The sequence below is a fragment of the Cryptotermes secundus genome, unplaced genomic scaffold (assembly GCF_002891405.2).
Source record: "Cryptotermes secundus unplaced genomic scaffold, Csec_1.0 scaffold342, whole genome shotgun sequence".
NCBI lineage: Eukaryota > Metazoa > Arthropoda > Insecta > Blattodea > Kalotermitidae > Cryptotermes > Cryptotermes secundus.
In genome coordinates, this window is record NW_019721764.1 from 375,262 (window position 1) to 396,331 (window position 21,070).

The following is a 21,070-nucleotide window of genomic DNA, read 5'->3' on the forward strand; positions in this document are numbered from 1 at the left end:
AGCTCTCTAGTGCCCTTAACTGTTAGTTAAAAAATGGATGTTCGTTTAAAAATCTCACTATGTTGTATCCACTGTGACTTCTGTGCTCAAGAATACTGTAACGTTTATTTATGAAATGGATAACGCAATTAACAACTACTTATTTTCTGACATATACCGGACACAAGCATCTCATGCTTATTAACAGAATTTTACTGTATGTTACTGTATTTCAGAATTAAGAAAGATTTCCTGCCCTAGGAAAAATTAACACACACAAATCTAGGTTAATCAATAAAATTTGATACAAGACACATGCTGTGCAATATATAAATATTTCGATGAAATTTTAAAATAAACGGAGATCTGTGGAAGAAATAATTGATTCCTGTGATTGCTTGTATTGATAAACATAGAACAGTCACTCTGTGGTTAGCGAAAACCATTTATAACACCTGTGAATTTATTTAATACATAACGAATGTACAGAAGATTCCTTCTTTACTAAACAATTTTTTCAATTCCATGTCAAAACTGAAATTCCGATTTTTCTCATTTTCTTTTTATTGCTAGTGGGGTGGGAATAAGTCCCTTGTACTGCAGCCACTTCTGGCCTATTGTCCCAGCCCCAGATGATAGGTGAGGGTGACTGTGGAGCAATTGGTGGAATGAAGATTGGCAGGAGAAACCGAAATACTCGGAGAAAACCTGCCCCAGCGCTATTTTGTCCACCACAAATCCCAGTTGACCAGACACAGGATCGAACCCGGGCCGCCGCGATGGGAAGTCAGCGACTAACCGCTTGAGCTATGGCGTGGCCCCGATTTTTCTCATTACTGAAGTGTATCAGTTTCACCGTTATACTCATGGTTTAAAGTACAAAAGGGGCCGGTTCTATACTCTGTGTCTGATATAAAACAAAGATATTCGTTTATGTCAGAAATAATTTAGTGGAACGTAAAACACAAACATTTATGAAAAACATAATATAAAATACCTATAAAATTCATATAATTAAAGGTAAAGTTGTCCCTGTGCTTAACCAATTAAGCACTACGCCTGAAGGCATATGGGGGAGTAGATGTATAGATCCACATTTTCTTGACTTCGGCACTAGCTGGAGATGAGTGGTCAGCTTCAATCCCTGGCCGCTTTACCCCCGGGGAAAGAGCCCCCACAGTATCCATTGGATAGGAGGTTTGGTGGACCCCAGAGTTGGTCTGAACGACGTAGAGAAAAGAAATGCTTGTCCCTACAAGGACTCGAATTCCGATCCCTCGGTCGTCCAGCCCGTAGCGAGTCGCTATACCGACATACCAAATTAGTTACGACATTTTTACATTACTTTAATTGCACCGATAACGTTGACATTTTTATATAAAATTCACTTCATGCGGGACACTGGATTCAAAACGGTGTGAAGCTTAACAGAAATGGTCGTGTCTGGTCTCTCTCGAAGCTCGACCCTTCACTTCCGACTCGGCTACTCTGCGTCTACTATTTCGTCTGATTTTTTTTAGGTCACATTGCGACTGACGGTCAGTCAATCAGTAAGTGTTGGTGTTTTCCCACCGCGGCGGCCCGGGTTCGATCCCGGGTCTGGTCAAGTGGGATTTGTGGTGGACAAAGTGGCGCTGGGGCAGGTTTTCTCCGAGTACTTCGGTTTCCCCTGCCAATCTTCATTCCACCAATTGCTCCACAATCACCTTCACCTATCATCTGGGGTTAGTACAATAGGCCAGAAGTGGCCGCAGTACAAGGGACTCAGTCCCACCCCATTAGCAATAAAAAGTCTTGGTGTCGAGCCCCAGATATTTATTACTGTTTGACAGTTACGGTCTTGTTTTCGCGGGGCGCCCTCTGACTAGAGGACGGGTCTGTCTTTTGTATATGCTGCTGACCTTCGCCAGCGCAATCTTTCTCGGGTCCGAGTCCCAACCCCTCTGCACGGATCATACAGAAAACACCGCCTTTATTGTTAGCGAGGCGTGTTTAATGGTCCATTACCTAGCAATGGACGTCCTTCTGTATGCGTATGCATCGTGGGTGTTTACCGAGTCTTTGCCTAGGAATTGGTATAAACATCAGAATATATAGATCAGCGTCTTCTGGTGTGTGACACAATGTAGTCTGGTGCATATTTGCAAACGTTTAGGAGGAACATTATGCCTCCACCTTCTGAAGAAGGAAGACGGGGATAGGAAACTCCCTGGAAACGTTGCTGTACCCCATACCAGAAGAAACTAATCCTCACAGTCATATCTGCGTTGTTTGAGTTTGTAGTTTCTCTTGAGCAGAACTTGTACAGGAAATAGAATATTCGCTTGCATGAGTTAATACTACTCAAAACTTCGGATAACTTTAATATCACAAAGTTTCATGATACTGACAAAATATTATCTCTTACCTTCAGGCATATTAAAGTATTTCTGATACATTAGCATGTTGGATGTAACCATGTAATTTAAGAATTTTCCTTCAGGTGGCATCTGCAATGTCGATCTCTACTTTAATCCAGGTTTATGATATGGCCACAGGTGACAATCCTATATCTATCTAAACTCGTTACTAGTTTGTGCCCCTCGGTGGTTCATGCGGCACGTAAAGTATGATGACGTCACACATCAGCCAACACGTTAACTAAAGTACATGACTTAACAAGGCCGCTGACACCCATCTCATGAGCGCTACAGACACATACTTGATCGTTATATATAACTTGCCTGGGCGGGAACAACCACAATTATGTGTGAGATTTTAGGTTCTCTCAGCGATGAATATGAAGTAGATTCTAAAGGGTTCTGACGATGGTGGATGACATATAGAATTACTGGGTTTTTGGACTTTTTCCATCGACCAGAATTCTAGATAACAGAGGACACAACGTTTCGGAAACTGCATCTGTTTGCGTCTTCAGGTGAGAAATGAAGACACCTACTCAGTTGGGCCCCTTAGAAAGAGTAATGTCTTCCTTTCTCACCTGAAGATGAAAACAGATCCAGTTTCCGAAACGTCGTGTCCTCAATTTCCTAGAATACGGGACGATGGAAAAAGTCCAAAACCCAGTAATTCTGTATGAATATGAAGATTATGGACTTCTGGGATGCGTCGCCGTGTGCTGAACTAAATATACACAAACGTTTTTGTGGAACCCATCTACAAGACTGCATGGTGTCACCCCAGAACTCCGAAATCTTATAAAATTCAAGCCCATCCTCACTGATGTATGCACACTGTATGCAGTTTCATTGACTACTTCTCTCCTCAACGATTTGGAAGCCGCTGTACAGACTCCCATTTTCTCACGTAACTCTGTTCTATCTATAACGAGATCTTTCAAGTCTGTGTTTACTTTATATGAATAAGGAGTAGTTTCATTATAATTATATTATTTTATTTGAAGAAACGTTGGAATTCACCTTGAAATGAGCCCGGCGTGAATTCGCGGTTCTTGAAATATTTTAATTGATAAGATTCTAAGTTTTTCATTGATAACATAGGTAAGAGGAAGGGAGGAAACTTCAAAAACATGTATGTAACTATACTGTATAATAATAGAACATTAAAATATGTTAAAATATTTGTAATAATTTGTTTTACTGAACGATGATCCTTCTCTGAAGTTTTTTGAAGGGAATACAAATATGTTGGATGTAACTCCATGGAACCGAATCCTTCTTAAAACGACAGCAGTTGCTCAGCTAGTCAACAAATTCCCAGGATTATACGGTAAGTTGTACACAGTCATGTCTAAGTACACCTGACATGTTGCTACATGATTAAAAAAGATTAAGTCCAGAGACCAGCTTGGGGCTGGGATGAACGTCAACAATCCCTGTCGTTAAAAAGATTACCAAAACATTACGCATGCTCTCGGCTTGAGCTGATTTTTGTAACGCCCTAAGCAACGGAAATTTGATATGGAAGCGGGCGGGTCTACCTGCCTTCATACAGGGACCAGTGGTGGACTCTTGTGAACACAACAATGAAACTTCGGATTCCACACAAGGCCGGTGAACATTCTCGAGAAGAACCCTACTGTGCTGCCATTAATAGGCATGTTTGTTTTCATTGTTAATTTTCTGGTTATTTATTTCAGTTCCATTAACGTAACTTTCGTAAATGTCAAGCCGTTGCTTTGTTATTGCCACACTGTCATATCTCACTCATTTGTTCACATTATAAATACTGTCGCGTATTCGGGGTCTGCGTGACTAATAATAATGGGTTCTGGAATTCATGATCGAATTTATTGGCACTTCTTTACAATTACAGTCAATTATAACAGCTCACACACTGAACTCCTTCTGAACGGCGTCTGTCTGAGGAAGTTCGGACTGCACTGAATGCACGAATGATCTCCCTTTCATAACTGCGAGGGAACCAAACAGAGATCACCGCCTCAAGGGTTCTCTTACCGCTATTCATGAAAGCGTTTTCTCGGAAGCGCGTGTTAATTCCGAAGCAACGGTCAGGTTTCTAAGTGTTTACAGCTTTCAGTTTACATATCCATGGAACCCGTGTTCGGTAGTCTCTCCGTGGCAACGTATTTGCCAATTCGTTTCCTAGCAACGGCCCACATGTCAAAATACATATTTTTCAGTTAAACTTGACCATTTTTCAGGTATATTACAAATCATAAGTTGCTTCACTGTATTTTGATCTTACCGAGTAAAGCAAGGAATAAAATTAGAATCAAAAATTGAATATAACTTCTTTATTAAAACCGTGACAACACAACTAATATCAAGATCAGTGCTTAGTTCTGGCTCTGCTACATGTTTCGGCTATTAATAGCCATCATCAGGCAAATACATGGCTAACATAGATACACCACTGAACTGCAGTACTAGCAAAATTGCATACAATATTATTAATTATATAAAATACTCGACGTAAAAATACAATAAATTAGATTATATAAGACAAAAGTTAAAGTATAAACCAAAGACTCGTTGTTTACATTCCCTACAGAACGGATAATACTTTGTAAGATGAGGCACCGACTAAATAATTAACATTAATATTACTACATCCACATCACAAGCCTCCAGTACATTTTTATATACACACAAAATTTAGAATACTCCAATCTGTCCGTGGGAAAGCAACAAAATTACAAAAACCAACGACTGACTCGATGATGTAAAACATCATTCGAAGAATTTTATTCTTGTTTTATATAATCTAATTTATTGTATTTTTACGTCAAGTATTTTATATAATTAATAATATTGTATCCAATTTTATTAGTACTGCGGTTCAGTGGTGTATATATGTTAACCATGTATTTGCCTGATGATGGCTATTAATAGCCGAAACATGTAGCAGAGCCAAAACCAGGCACCGATCTTGATATTAGTTGTGTTGTGACGGTTTTAATAAAGAAGTTATATATTATAACACAACAGGATGCATGATATGAAAATTAAAAATTGAAGGTTGAAGTTCATGCCGAAAGCTGAAGTAGATAATTATCCCAAGTCCCCATTTGCAGGCGGACTACCGCATTGCATTCATCGAATGTCGCATGTGCTGTCAGGTGACAGCGAATAAAAAGTGCCCTTTTGGAGGTCGAGTGCTTAGTGGCCTCGTTATGGGCAGATTTCAGGGGCAGTTATGTTGTCGTTGGCTCTTGTTTATTGGATGTGGCTCTCGTGGTTGGACTGTGGATAGTCACCACTCACCGACCACAAACACCACGTGTTGTATTCATGACGTTAGCAGATGAATTGTGTATGACAGTATCGCATTACTCGTGCAGACATTAAATATTTACGAAAGTAGTATTGGTAAGACTGAGTAAATAATTAAGTAACAAATCGATGCAACAGGATGTCTAAATATTATGCCGTCATCTACGTAGTTAATATGTTGGTTACTTGTAAGATTTTAGGCTTTCACGGCGGTAACTATGAAGAAAGCAGTCTTCTGGGATTTGGCACCGTGTATATGTGGTGTTAACCGACGTTTCGGAGGAACGTATCGCCTCCATCTTCAGGGTAGAAGGAAAAATATAAGAAATCCGAAAGCTAAGAGGCCTGAGAACCGGTAAAAGCGGATTTCTTTTATTTTTCCTTCTATCCTGAAGATGGAGGCGATACGTTCCTCAGAAACGTCGGTTAACACCACATATACACGGTGCCAAATCCCAGAAGACTGCTTTCTTCATGTTGGTTAGTTGCTCAAATATTTACAAATTAATCTAATTTTGGAATTCCTTTCCTAGTACATTACAAGTACTGCTATACCTTGGTCATAAAGCGTTTCTTTGGCCCGAGAACTAATAATATTCTGCCATTTAGTTCGTTTTCTAGCGCATTCCCAATCATGTGGAAGGAATATTAAAATCGTTCAGTCAATCTGTATCTTTCAGCCTGTACGCATGAAATTGAGAATCGCTGAATTTCCATGAAATCTTCTCTTATAATTCGTCGATACATTTAATTTGGGTTAAAAATGGATGAACATAATGAACATTTTATATCAAGATTCACTTGCGTTTATGCGTGTGCCTCGAGAGGAATATTGATCGGAGCGAAAGATGTTTAGCACAGAAGCTGGAGGAAAAGCGGCGAGAAATATATGCACAGAGCAGAAATTCTGATGCTTTCGCTCTTTCGTGTTTAATTATTTTGAAAACCGAAGAACTTACTTGGAAAAAGAAAGTGTACTTGACATCCAACGTGAGATTCGTTCATCTAGTATAAGTCTTGCGCGAAATATTTTTCTCTCCAATAATTTGCTTGAGATAACACGAGATATATTACAATGGGACTTACACCATGTAATTTTTTAAGTGGGTATCTAAAATTTCGGGAGATGACACTGGCTCCATCCTCAGGACGAAGGTCAATAGAAACATTATGTTCCCCTCTAGTTACCAGATTAAATTGTGCCGTATTTACTTTGTTTCCAGTCGCTGTCAATACTATTTGGCCCAGAGAGGATTTGGAAGGACCCAACCGCTGCATAATTTGAGACATTATAAAGGAATTTTCCCGAAGGGACTGAGGAAAGCCATGGAAGACTCAGGAAATTCTGTCTCTGCTGAGGTTCGAAGAGTACAGCTCCAGAATACGAGTTAGAAACGCTACCGCTTCAGCCAAATTGCTCGGTAGACGACGTCATAACCCACGTGACAATATGACTAACTTGTGTGCTGGTAACCTATTTCTGGCATCAGTATACGCTGAAATACGCCAAATGGGCATATCGCATAGATAAATTAAGCCCGTGGCCTACGGACCGTGTCTAATAAACTTCATCAAAAGCAACATAATGACGACGAAATCGTAACAACTGTAATGTACTTAATGAGACACTGTGATATGGGTACACAAACCAAGGGCTTGATGACAGTTTAGAATGCCCGATGGAAGAGACCCTAAGTGACTTTATTCCACAATAGAGAATGGCACGAGTACTTTACGGATTAAGGGATGAATATAACTAACACCTCCCAAAACCCCAGCCTTTCCTCATTAATCATTAGTAAGCACACGAGATGGGAAGCTGTAACAATTCAAGACAACTCTTACCCTCTTTATCAGGGTTTAGATATGCAGATTGGTGTAAATAAACTCGTAGTATAATTTTTATTGTACATTACGAACATTTCAACTATGTATCTTTTCAACCGTGTTTTCAGTTATGGATAATGTTTCATAATAACGAATTAAACTCCCAATTATTGAGTTTTCGGACTTTGTCCACCATCCGCTATTTTAAAAATTAGAAGAAAAATTTTTTCGGGAACTGGATCTGTTTCCGTCCTCAGGTGAGGAGGGAGACACCTACGTTGTTAGGTCCATTTGAAAGAACTAACCTTAATCACTGGATGTTTTTAGAATACCGGACGACGGACAATGTCTGAAAACTCAGTAATTCCGAGTGTTATACACCATCGTCAGAACCCTTTAGAATCTAAGTGCAAATTAAAGTTAACTGAAACATAGTGAGAAACTTTTAGTGTCAGAGGAATTCTAACTTAACCAGAGAGTTACTAAGTAATAAGTTTCCTTGGGTAAACTAACTCAACGCAGTATAATTGCTCTCTTGACTATTCACCGCAAGGGAAACTCTCTACGATATGAGTATAAACCTCAGGACAAGATATACCTTACTGGACTCGAACCTAAACAAACACATCTAATGATGTCACAAATGAAGGTTCGAGGAGGGCAGATGGGCGGGGTATGTAGGACGCAAGGGTGAGATCACAAATGCATACAACGTTCACGTCAGGAAATTCCAAAGAAATAACCACGGAGACATACGCACAGGTAAGGTAAAGGTGAAATTATCCCTGTGATTAATTAATGAATCAAGTATGCACAATGCCATAAAGACGTGTGGGGGAGCGGAGGTATAGCTCCACCATTCTTTAACTCGCCACTAGATGGAGGTGAGTGCTCGGCTTCACGCCCCTGCCGCTTTACCCCTAAAGAAAGAGACTGGGTGGACCCCAGAGCCGGTTTGGACTCTGTGAAGTAAACAAAAATCTCTTGCCCTTGCCGGGAATCGAACTCCATCCCAAAGATGGGAGAATAGTGTTAAAATCGGTCTTAAAATAGAGTGTGAGAATATAGACAGGATTCAACTGGCTCGGAAATGATCCAATGGAGGGACCTCCATAAGTGGCAGAGAATTCCTTCACTAACTGAGCGACTACTATGTCCTCAAGAAGGACTCTGGTCCTTGAAGTTCGTGAGTATGGAGAATTAATTTCAGAGACGGAATCATCTATATCCCATTCTAAACGTATCCTATTTCCTTGTAAATAAATATTCATGACTTGGATAGAAGGATATCAAAATATTTGTTGAATTTACGAACACACAAACATAAAACATGGTGGCTATCCAACCGCTCATCACCATAAATGGCATTCCTACATGAATACGATAGTAGCTACGCCCAGGGCTTCATGTCCATATATAGCGTTAATGTTGAAACAAAACAGAATTTCCAATTCAGAGGAACAAACATCACCATTAACACGTACAACCATAAGCTTTCAAACATGATGTAGAGATTATTACCACATTCTCTCTCTATCGAGCTCAAACAGTTTAATCTTTACAACTAGTAAGCAGAATAGGAAAACAATGTTCTCTACACATTACACCCTCACAGCGAGGGCCAAGGGACTCGGGCCCGAGAAAGACTGCGCTGGCAAGGGCCAGCAGCGTATACAAAAGACAGACCCGTCCTCTCGTCAGAGAGGGCGCCCAACAAAAAACAAGTTCGTAACTGTCGAACAGTAATAAATATCTTGTTATGAGCCCCAAATGGGGCTCGACTCCAAGACTTATTGATGACTGACTGTCAGTCGCAATGTGACTTTGACTTTGAGGTAGTTTAAGTAGTGCAGTGCTGTGTAGCGGAGCTAGTGCGGTGGAGTGAAGTGAGTGACTCAGTTAGTTGAGAGTTCGACAGTTGAAAGTCACTTAGTTCAGCTCGGAAGCTGCAGTGACAGCCAGCGAGGACTTGAAATCGTGAACATGGAAGTTGAGGGATATACGGCGTTGATAGCCGTTACCAGACAACGACTGGTGAAGACACAGCAGACTGAGAATATGATCCTATTACCTTAAAGACAAAAAAGTCTAAAAATCAGTCAAAAATATATAAGACTGTTACATAAAAGAAGAAAATTATATCTTTACCGCCATTTCCCATAAAGTTTAAGAATTCTTCCTTACACAGAATGATGTAAACGTTTTCGCCCGAGAAGTTAAAAATTATATTTACTACAACCATTCCAAGGCGGCACACAGTAGCGTAGTTGGTTGAGGCACTATGCTACAAGCCGAAAGTTCGCGGGTTCGAGTCCCGATGAGGTGGATTTTTCAATTCACCTAATTCTTCCAGCCGCACCATGTCCCTGGGGTCGCCTCAGCCTCTAACAGAAATGACTACCAGGAATCTTCCTGGGAGATAAAGGGCGGCCAGTGGGTAAGGCTGACAAATTTACCATCTGTGAGCCGATTGTCTAGAAAATGTGGGAGCCTCGATGTCTCACAAACCTATGGGCCTTCACAGCCTGTAACAGGAATAGTTTTACCTTTTACAACCATTCCAATTGCCTCGTGTCGGCCCCTGATAACATTTTGAAGCAGCTGATTAGCAAGATCACGCATATTAATTATAGTTCGTTGACACAACTGACCAGAATTCATGGTATGGCATTCTAAATTCATAATGCGACAGCTTAACAAATATATCGGCAGGTTTAATGAAGCTCTGATGCTGATATGAGTGTGCATTATGTACCAATTTAATCGCTTTTAGAGCAACAAGAGGTGATGCGAACATGTACGTTTGAGCGTAGCACGTTTCAATGCAACAGCTACACAGGAATGAAAGGAATAAACAGCAACGGCACTACTGTTGCCTCCTTGCTAATGCGAAGCAGATGCAGCGCGTGTCAGGGTTATCCTGCAGATTAGTTGAACTAATTTTGCTACCGCCATAGCAATTAAGAGCATGTAAATATATTGCCGAGATACGTTTCTTTTACACAAACTTTGTGCGTGTTTCACAGTCCCCGTCAAAGTCCCTACTCTGTGTTTTGCTGCAAAAACTAAAGTTATCTGTGACACACACAAGAAAGTAAAGAGTCAGCGGCCTCCGTAGTCTAGGGGTAACGTTCCCACCTCATGACTCAAGGTACGCGGGATCAAACCCGACTTGACCATAAAAGGTAAAGTTGTCTCTATGCTGAATTAATTAAGTACCACGGCATGAAGACGTATGGGGAAGTGGAAATATAGCTCCATGTTTTCCTGACCTCGAAACTACCGTATTTACGCATGTATAGGCCGCACATTTTTTGCCAAAAATTCAAGAGGAAAACTGGGGTGCGGCTTATATTCGAAATCACACTTCATTAAAAAAAATATATTCATAATTAGTAATACAGAGTGTTCTACTCCTGAAATAATAATCCAAGAAAATTATTTTTTCTATAATTTCTGTCTGAAAATTGTGCTGCGGCCTATACACGCACGCGGCCTATACATGCGTAAATACGGTATATGGAGGTGAGTGGTCAGCTTCACGCCCCGGCCACTTTAAGCCAGAGACAGGATCCCCTCTACCCATTAGATAGGAGGCTGGGTGGGTCCCAGAACCGGTCTGGGCTCTGTGGAGTAGAAAAACTCTCTTGCTCTTGATGGAAATCGAACAAGAATGAAAATGTTAGGAAAAATTAAAAATACAGTCATTAAAGAACAAAAGAGTTGAGCAAAGACAAAAATGTATAAACTATTTGGATAGAATGACTGATGAAAAAATATCGAAACAGCTTCTAGTGTACAAACCAGATTTATGTCGAGAGTGAGGAAGACCTTAGAAAGAATGGAATGAATATCATGTGTGAAGTTACAGCACGATTGCTTATACCATGTACTAAAGAAGGGTGCAAAATGCAGGGAGGAGATGGAGTATAGAAATAGTGTCTATTTCTAATATTAACGGAGCTTCTGTTTATATTTACTTCAGACGTATTACACCGTCTCCGGATGACTTATTTAAGTGAGAATTTAAATTTTCCATTACAGCCCCAACGGGCACCTATAGTCATGTTTAATGTCTCGCAAAATTGCTCTTGGGAGAGATTCGCCAATGAATATAGTATCATTAACGTCAAGACTAAAATTAAACCAAGTAATAAAATAGATCTAGAACATATTCTTGAGGAAACAAAGCTCGTAGCAAAAAATCAATACGAAACAGCAACGAACATAATCAGACAATTAAATTTCCGGCTGGTGAAACACGTCCAAAAGAAGACACTCTGCCTCAGTTGGTTTTCCGATCTCCACACCACTTGGAGCGCGAGGGAAGCATCGAGGTGGAAACGTTCTCCTTCGCGCTCAAGGAAGTGACAACACGGAAATGGGACAACCACAAAACAAAGGCGAGAAAGTTTCAAACAGAACTAACCATACATATGTGAATACGTGACAATACAGCGGCGTGTACAGCCGTTGCTGTGAAACAGGCGAATAAACAACAGTGTTATGCAACCCGTTTCTAGGCAATGGATCAGTAAACACGTTCTCGCTGCAACGAATACGAACACAAAAATAGAGCAACTGTTGGAAACGGTGTTTTCTACTCGGTCCGTGCAAAGTGATTATAAGGAAGAAGATTGGGTTTACCCAGTTAGTTGTTAGTTGTAGGGTTCAGTTCTGTGCGGGAAGCTGTGAAGGTAGAACCAGAGTGCGTGCAGCTGGAGAAGCTCCGCTGTTAGAAACCGTTGTCAGGGAACGGTTGATGGAGACACAGCAGCCTGGGAAAAAGCTCAGCGGGTGCTGTGGTGATTTGTGAAGTACGGAGATTAGCAATAGCGCTGTAATTACTTGTAGTTCCGAGTGGTGCCTATAAGCAGTTAATATATCCATTCGTCAATCGATACCCCATCTATAGTCACCCCTAAATCGTGACAATGGTAAATAGGACAAGAAGAGACAACAGTGAAAAAAAATCAGGGTAAAATTTATGATCCTGGAATTTCATGCATGATTTACATATAGAAAACTGGCGTAAATTTACAGAACCTGAGCCTAGTGAATGTTGTAATTTGCTGTAATGGAGAAACTCACAGATACATTTCAATGTTCCATATTCATTTTTAAAATTATTCCTTAAAGCAAGCCGGTTTCATATTATCATTCTGCCCATTTGCGTATGTATGTTTATCATCCACTAATATTTTTCCCCCAAAATAAAAAAAAATAATTAGCTACAAGCAATACCACGCAGGCGCCTTCAATCTGTATAACTTGTTGACGTCATATACTGTCTCTATAATATAAAATCGTAAAAGTGCTATGTGATATTATGAGTGTGAATGTGCTGGATGCAGGTAAATGGAGCTGACAAAAATCTCTCTTCTGTCATCTGTGGTCATTTTCATGAAGAGTGCTATTTAGGACAGCTCTCTAATACCCGCATATTGTATTTTTTTCAATTACAGATGTTATGATTGGACCGCACGCGAGGCGAATCCCTTATGTGATACATAACTCACCGATACCTACGCAAAGTTGTTCGTTACACAGAGCATTAATGTTTGTTTTTATGTCATGCATGATTCTGTTGCACTGTAATGTACATTTTATACCCCTATGATCTTTATTTAGTATATTTTATGATACGGTTTATGTCCATTAAATGATGTTACCCGTAAGGTAATTTTTATTAAAGAAGATGGAAAATGTGTGCATAGCATAAAATTTGTACCATGTTCGCTCATTTTTGTTTGATTTTCTAGAAAATCATAATATTTCCGAAAAGAAAATGTTTTGGCTATAATGATGGTTTTTGTGTTTCTCTTAAAATTTTGTTGGAAACATTTTTAGCTTCGGTAAATGTTTATTTTAGTAAGGGCAATTTGGGGCATGCGATAGCGTAGTTGGTTCAGGTACTATGCTACAAGCCGGGAGGTCGCGGGATCGAATCCCGATGAGGTGGATTTCCCAATTAACCTAATCCTTCCAGCCGCACTATGGCCCTGGGGGTCGACTCAGCCTCTAACAGAAATGAGTACCAGGAATATTCTTGGAATATTCTTGGGGGTAAAGGACGGCCGGCGCGTAAGGCTGACAACCTTACCGCCATCTATGAGCCGATTGTCTAGATCAGCCGTGTCAAACATGCGGCCCCCATAGCCACAAAGTGCGGCCCTCAACTTTTAGAGCTAATTGATATTAAAATCAATATTAAAATTTTAGTATAAATATTTTTTGTAAAGACAATTTTCCAACAGACCAGAAGACAAGAAGTCTCACGCAGGCATAAAATAGCAGGCTGCAGGAAAAGTGATTCTGAGAATTGCAGAAGGGTTTGTCCAGCTAACGGTCTGTAAAGTTCGTGAAGGACAAACTATTTTACTTCAGAAGGTTAATGCACTAAAATCCGCACAGCCTCACCACACCAAGTATTTCCAAGAATCCCTTTTGGAGGAGTAGTAAGAAAGCAAGGAGGGTGGCAACTGACAGACAGTGCAAGGGATTTCTACCTTCAAAACTAGCTTGCAACCCCCAGCCATTGTCTAATGGGTTGCTAGAAAACTTTCACTTTTATGACCATTGAGATAAGATACACCTTCCTACTAGTCCGGTAGTCTCTTGTACATTGTCATTCAGTTCATTTTCACACAGCGACAGCTGCTGATGTTACATTGTGATGAACGTATAAAGGTTATAATTAAACATTAAATTATCAACTACGAGTTTTCTTGTATATGTACAGTAACTTTTAAAGGCAATGTCGCTTTCAAAAAATTCAAGTGGCAAAAAAAAGAACTATTGAAAGTGAGCGCCGTGTTTTTCAAGAAAAATGGGAAATCGCTTATTTCTGTTTTGAAATAGAAGGTAAAATTACATGTTTCATTTATGTGCAAAATATAAGTGTTCCACTTTAGGTAATTATATTGAAATTATTCCTAAATAATAAATAGAATTAAATTTCCTTGTATCAAAATCTAATGTATATTTCTATTTTGAAGTGCGGCCCTGGACTATTATTTATAGGGCTTAGGTGGCCCTCTGTACAAGTTGAGTTTGACATGCCTGGTCTAGATAATGTGGGAACCTCAACCTCTCACAACCGTATGGGCCTCCAAGGCCTGTTACAGGGAAACCTTTACTTTACTTACTTTTACTTACTGGCAATTACTTTCGAGATATGCGTATAAAAGAAAGCAGATCTCCGTGTAAACTATCCATGTCCGATTTCAACCGCAACTGGCGACTGTTGACAAATTCTGTAAAACTTTCCAATTACAAATTTCATGAATATCCGTTTTGCTCGTCTGCAGTTGTCTCATGCGAAAGGAAACCAGATACATGGATATGACAAAGTTAATGAGCGCATTTGTCCAACTTTTTGTTGCGGACGTGCCAAAAGTTCTGTTGTCACGCGTTTGAGTTATCACAGACGTGGTTAGGATTGGTAATTGGATTTATTGAGCACTTACAGATCGTAACTACAGGTAACTATAGCGTTATCGCTGGCCGGTCACGGTAGCCGAGGGGTCTAAGGCATGCACTGTCTTCGCTCGCTCGGAAACCGGGATCGTGGGTTCGAATCCCACTCAGGGCAATGATATTTGTGTGCGTTTTTCTGTGTTTGTGTACAGGTAGAGACCTTGCGACGAGCTGATCACTCGCCCAAGGAGTCCTACCGTATGTGTAAGATCTAGTAAACCTAAGTGAAACGGAGAGTTTCATGAAGGTAGGCCTAGGCCCAAATTGGGGCTGTAGCGCCACAGAAAAAAAATAGCGTTATCGCTAATTCACACATACTGTAGTTCACTACAGCACATGCTAAGTTTTCTCACTTTGCTGTATCTTCACCGGTTGTCGCCTGATAACGGCTTCCAACAACGAAGCTTCCTCAGCTTCCGTATTCATGTCCTTACTGACCGGCGACTGTCTTGCAACTAACAAAACCTTCGTCAACCAAACCGACACACTTTCAGGGTTTTTTCAGAATGTCTATCTGACTAAGTGACTTCCTTTACTTTGACGGCTGTGAAATGGGATGGTTCGTCAAAATAACACAGCAAAGACATAAAAATGTAGATACTTACCCACAGAGTCTGAGATTCCTGTTCTTGACGTCAATGTTTCCTCGTATAAAACTGCATCTACGGGTCAACGCAGGTCCAGCACGTGTCAACCCGAGTTTCAGAGTCTGGAACATATTGTCATCGATTACAAACAGGTTAGGTCTGTTGTTTAGTGACCATAAACATCATCACGCCCAGACAGACTTATGGAGCTTCCCTCGTCCAAATCTAACGGCTACAGAGACAATGTTTTCCATGGGTAAGAGGGCTGAAGTGAGAAGCTGGCCACTCACCGCCATCTGGTGCTGAGTTAGCAACGTCAGGAACATAACCTCGGCTCCCCTACATGTCCTAATGGTACAGTGCTTAGGCAGTGATTACACGAACTGAAATCACAGGCTACATACTTTAATTTTTTTTTCCTTGGCACTACAGCCCCAGTGGGCCTAGGCCTACCTCCATGAACTTCTCCGTTCACTTCGGTTTTTCTAGATCTTACACACATTCGGTAGGACTTCTTGGGCGGGTGATCAGCTCGTCGCAAGGCCTCTACCACATACTTTAATACATACTTTAATTTACATATGTTCCATATAATAACACTGTCGGCAGCAAAATCTACATATACGAGACAGTATTTGAGATATTTATTTTTATCTTTTGAGTGTGTGTTATTCTACGACTCTGTCAGTATCTGGCGATAAGGATAATTAATGAATTGGAAAGGATTTGGAAAGAAACGATCGTGGCTGTATGAAAGTACTATAAAGAATGTTCCTGGAGGGACTGAGGAAAGCCATCAGTCAGGATAGCCAGTGTACAGGCTGTGATTAAACCCAAGCGCCTACCGAACAAAAGACTAGAGCGTCTCCGGTACTCAAACCTGTTCAGCAGAATGCCTCGTGTAGCAGCCAAGCTCTTAAACACAGCCGACACAGTACGTACCATCTACTTTAACCATCAAGAACTCTGCAGCCTCCCCACACAGTATATTTAGGTGTTGCGTGTGATTCTCACAGCAAATAACGACTTTCTCCCTAAACAGTATTAACCGGTTGATCTTTACAATGGAGACTTGAGGTGCTTTCTGTGTGCTACGAACCGAATTTTAAATAGAATTTAAAACGACCTGGCTCTGCTTGTCACCTTCTTTCATACGGTTGCTTGCACGGCTTATTTTTCGACCTTGAAAATGGATGAGATATTTTCCTCCGAAACGGCGGTGAACTTTCAACGGACTACACGGTGTTATATCCAACAAGACAGTGCTCTTCAGAATTTAAATCATTTTTTTAAGTTCACACTTCAGATGATTAAATTAAGATTCATTTCAGGGTCGCTGAGTATTACTAAATTCATGAAGCAATGACAAACAATTAATATAATTTGAACTACATAAGCATATCAGTGTCAGAATTAAGCGTAAAAAAATGTGTCAATGGCTGTGCTCTGTTTATTTAGGAAGGAGAAGATTGGAGTTCTGGAGGCATGTGATTAGAATTGATCAAATAATGTTGGCTAAGAAAATGTTTCGAAAATAAACTACAATAAAAGGCAGAAAAAAGTCGAAAGGTCTAGACAAGTGTTCCTCAATCTGTGATCCGTGGCTCACCACCAGATGGTTCTTAAGTAGTTTCAGGGGAAAAGGCAATGATAAAAATTTTGTCACATATCTCTCATAAATTTTAAATGTAAGAGTAACTTTGATTTTTAGATACTCGTATCATTGGGTACTTTAAAAAACACATCAAATTGCTGCAATGGAAGAGGAAGGAACACTTTCCGAATCGGAAAGGAATCATAGAGTCCATTGGGAATCCATTGGCCGCTATTTCCGAAGCTGAAACATAGAGACCTCTAGCTAGCGGCAAGTTAGCGTCCGATGGAGGGCTGAAAGTGGCCTTCAGTGGCCAATCTCTTTCAAATTTCTGGGTCCATGTTCGGTCTGAATATCCAGAACTGCCTGACAGAGCTACCAAACATTTTCTGCTGTTCCCCACTACTTATAATTGTGAGTTTGGATTTTGAAATTTAGTGGAGGTGAAGAGAAAGAAAAGGAACACGGAGGATGTAGAGACGTATTTACAGAATCCGAGGGTGAGCTCATGGATGTGACAGGCAAATAATCAGAAGAATGGACATGCAGCACGCCGGAGACGGAAGGTTCTTAGCGGACCACAGAGCTGAAGGGCAAGACAGAGAGTATTTAGACTCGATACTGACGGTGTCATTAAATAATAAACTTAACTAACCCAACGGAACTGAGACCTTCTTGAGAAGCTGCCAATTATGCAGCGAATCAAGAATTTCCCAAAACTCCAAAATTCATTACCGTGTTCACAGGAGCCCTCCAATGGTTCATATCCTGAGTCAGATCACTCCAGTTAATATCATCCTATCCTGTCTCTCTAAGATCCATTTTAATATCATCCATCCACATACGTCTTGGTCTTCCTAGTGGTCTCTTTCCTTAGCACAAATCACCTACATGCCAGTGGTTCTCAACCTTTATCAGACCGCGGCCCGGTAAATTCTTTTTCCTGTAAGACGAAGGCCCGGTATAATTGACTCCACGGCCCGGCGGTTGAGAAACACTGCTATATGCGTTCCTGTCGTCGCTATTTGTGCTACATGACCTGCCCATCTCATATTCTAATTATACTTGGTAAAAAGTAACTAAAGTAGAGGCCTTGCGACGAGCTGATCACCCGCCCAAGGAGTCCTACCGAATGTGTAAGATCTAGAAAAACCGAAGTGAACGGAGAAGTTCATGGAGGTAGGCCTAGACCCACTGGGGCTGTAGTGCCAAGGAAAAAAAAACTAATCAACTTAAAAAAATAGAAAATGCAGAATGTGATTAACCAGCAGCCTATATACAGGGGTAATTGTAATTACTGGCTAAGAAACGGTTGTAGCCTGTGTCAAGAAAGTATTGCCCTCAGTACACTGTTCCATAAGAGCTCAATCCACACCCATACAGGACAAAGCGTAAGACCAAAGGACCTATCTTTATAGAGTTAGGCCATTGTTGCTTGAAAGCTTGAGGAACTGGCGTGATGTCACAAAAATATACAGGGCCTGCTTGACAGTTTTATACAGATAACGGATACCACTTCATGTTTCTACGAGGTTCAAATAAAAATATTCGCCACTGACATCAATTCAAGACCGTAGTTCTGCTGGTGACAGGGTTCACAGAGTTCGAAAAAAATCAAGTTACAAAAAAAACTTAGAAAACCGGAACAAATTTCGTTAGAACAAATTAGATCTGCTACTGTGGAAGTCTGCTCGCCGGTTCGCAAAATGAACTTCCTCGGGCAAGCTGCCGACAGCAGATTAAAGCCCTCTATGTGGTGTGGTGTGCGTGTGTGCACAGGATAACAGTCAAGGAACAGTTGTCCTTGAGCTTAATTACTACGCAGAGGGGGCTCATTCTCAAACTTGTCACTGATTATATATATATATATATTTCATTTGAGATTTATTTAATGCCTCCGTAAAGTATCTCGGATTATACAGAGTCAAATGGTGGAATTGTTAGTGAATACCGAATTGAAACACTGTACAAGTAACTGGTTGGAGCATAATTCGAGGTATTATCTTGGCACTAGCTTCAGGTGGACTGAGGAAGACTGCGAAAAATGACCCGAACTGAGAACCTCGGCAGTTGATGCAGACTAGTGTGTATTGCGCAAATGTTTAGTGTGCATTTATCCTAAAAGTGTTTCGACAAGACTCTCAGGCTTCTTCTTCTTGGAGAATAAATAATTTAGGCGTACTTATATTTGGGAAATAGATATTATCTCGAGGGCTGTACAACGAAGTGGTGGGCCGCATACGACCCGCGCGCCATGAGATGTAAAACACTATTCTAAGCTCTATAATAGAAATCCAACTTCAGGGAAACTGGTTCTGCTTCCCCTTCAGGCAAACGAGAAAACTCCAGTGGATGGGTTACTGAGAAACTTTCCAACTGGATTCCGTCATTGAGACAAACCAGATGCATGTATTCCGTATTCCGTATTGAGGGGGTGGGTTTCCCCATGTACTCAGACCGGTTACTGGTCCATTGTGCGTCCCCCCTTAATTTCCACCGTCTCCATACCCTACCGGTACTGGTGCTTACTATCAGCCCCCTTCTGCCAGCGAGGTTCCAACCTCTTACTGGCAGTGGTATCTAATAGTTAGTCCCTTTCTGTCAGCGAGGTCGTCCCTCCTCTGGCAGGGGTTCCTAGTCCCTTTCTGCCAGCAAGGTTTCTACCCTCTACTTGGCAGTGGTATCTAATACTTTAGTCCCTTTCTGTCAGAGAGGTCCCCCCTCTTCTGGCAGTGGGACCTGATACTTCCCCCATCTACCGGAGGAATTGGAAACTAGTTGGGCGGGAAACTTGGCCTAATTTTGCTCAGAGGTCTCCTAGAGACATGAGGTTCTTTTACGTGCCGTAAATCTACGACACGGGACCCACCGCTTAAAGTCCCTCCCGGAGAACTTGTTCCCTGAATTTTTCCGCCCTTAAAAATTCGACGACCTCCGCCGGGTTTTTGAACCCGCGTACCTTGAGTCATGAGGTGGGAAGGTTACCCCTAGTCTACGGAGGCCGCTAGATGCATGTACATTACACACAAATAAAATATTTTAGGAAAACAATTTTAGAACTACACGTGACATATTTAATTTATAAATGTTCCGTTAAGACACGCAACGAAGTTAGAGGTGCGATAGCCCTGTGGCTCTGACGTCCGGTTCGGATCCATTCCTGGACATTTCTACATTTCAAGGCAGCTGTACACAAAGTGGGAGCTGTCTGCAGTCTAGTTCCACTTCTTGACTTCTATGAGGCATCAGTTTTGGGTCCAAATAGTTTTCCCTGCACACATTCACTTCCATCTTTAATGCAACTCTGTTCACAATCCCTCCTTAATTTAATGTAACCTTTGTGACATACACTGGACTAATGAGAACATATGCCGGTCACGGCAGCCGAGCGGTCTAAGGCATGCACTGTCTTCGCTCGCTCGGACGCCGGGATCGTGGGTTCGAATCCCACTCAGGGCATGGATGTTTGTGTGCGTTTTTCTGTGTTTGTCTACAGGTAGAGGCCTTGCCACGAGCTGATCACTTGCCCAAGGAGTCCTACCATATGTGTAAGATCTAGAAAAACTGAAGTGAAAGGGAAAGTTTCATGGAGGTAGGCCTAGGCCCAAATTGGGGCTGTAGCGCCAGAAAAAAAAAGGAACATATACACTAAGGGGGCACATAAAAACAACAATGATAACATCACGCCGATATTCATACGGTTAAACATATGGAAAGTTTTGAAATGTGGTGTTGGAGAAGGATGGAGAAGATCAGTTGGACCGATCTGAGAAACGAAGAAGTGTTAATTAGAGTCAGTGAGCAGAGGAATATCTTACACGAAATAAGAAAACGGAAGGCTAATTGGATTGGTCATATCTTACACAGTAACTGCCTTCTAAAAGTAGTTATTGAAGGAAAGATAGAGG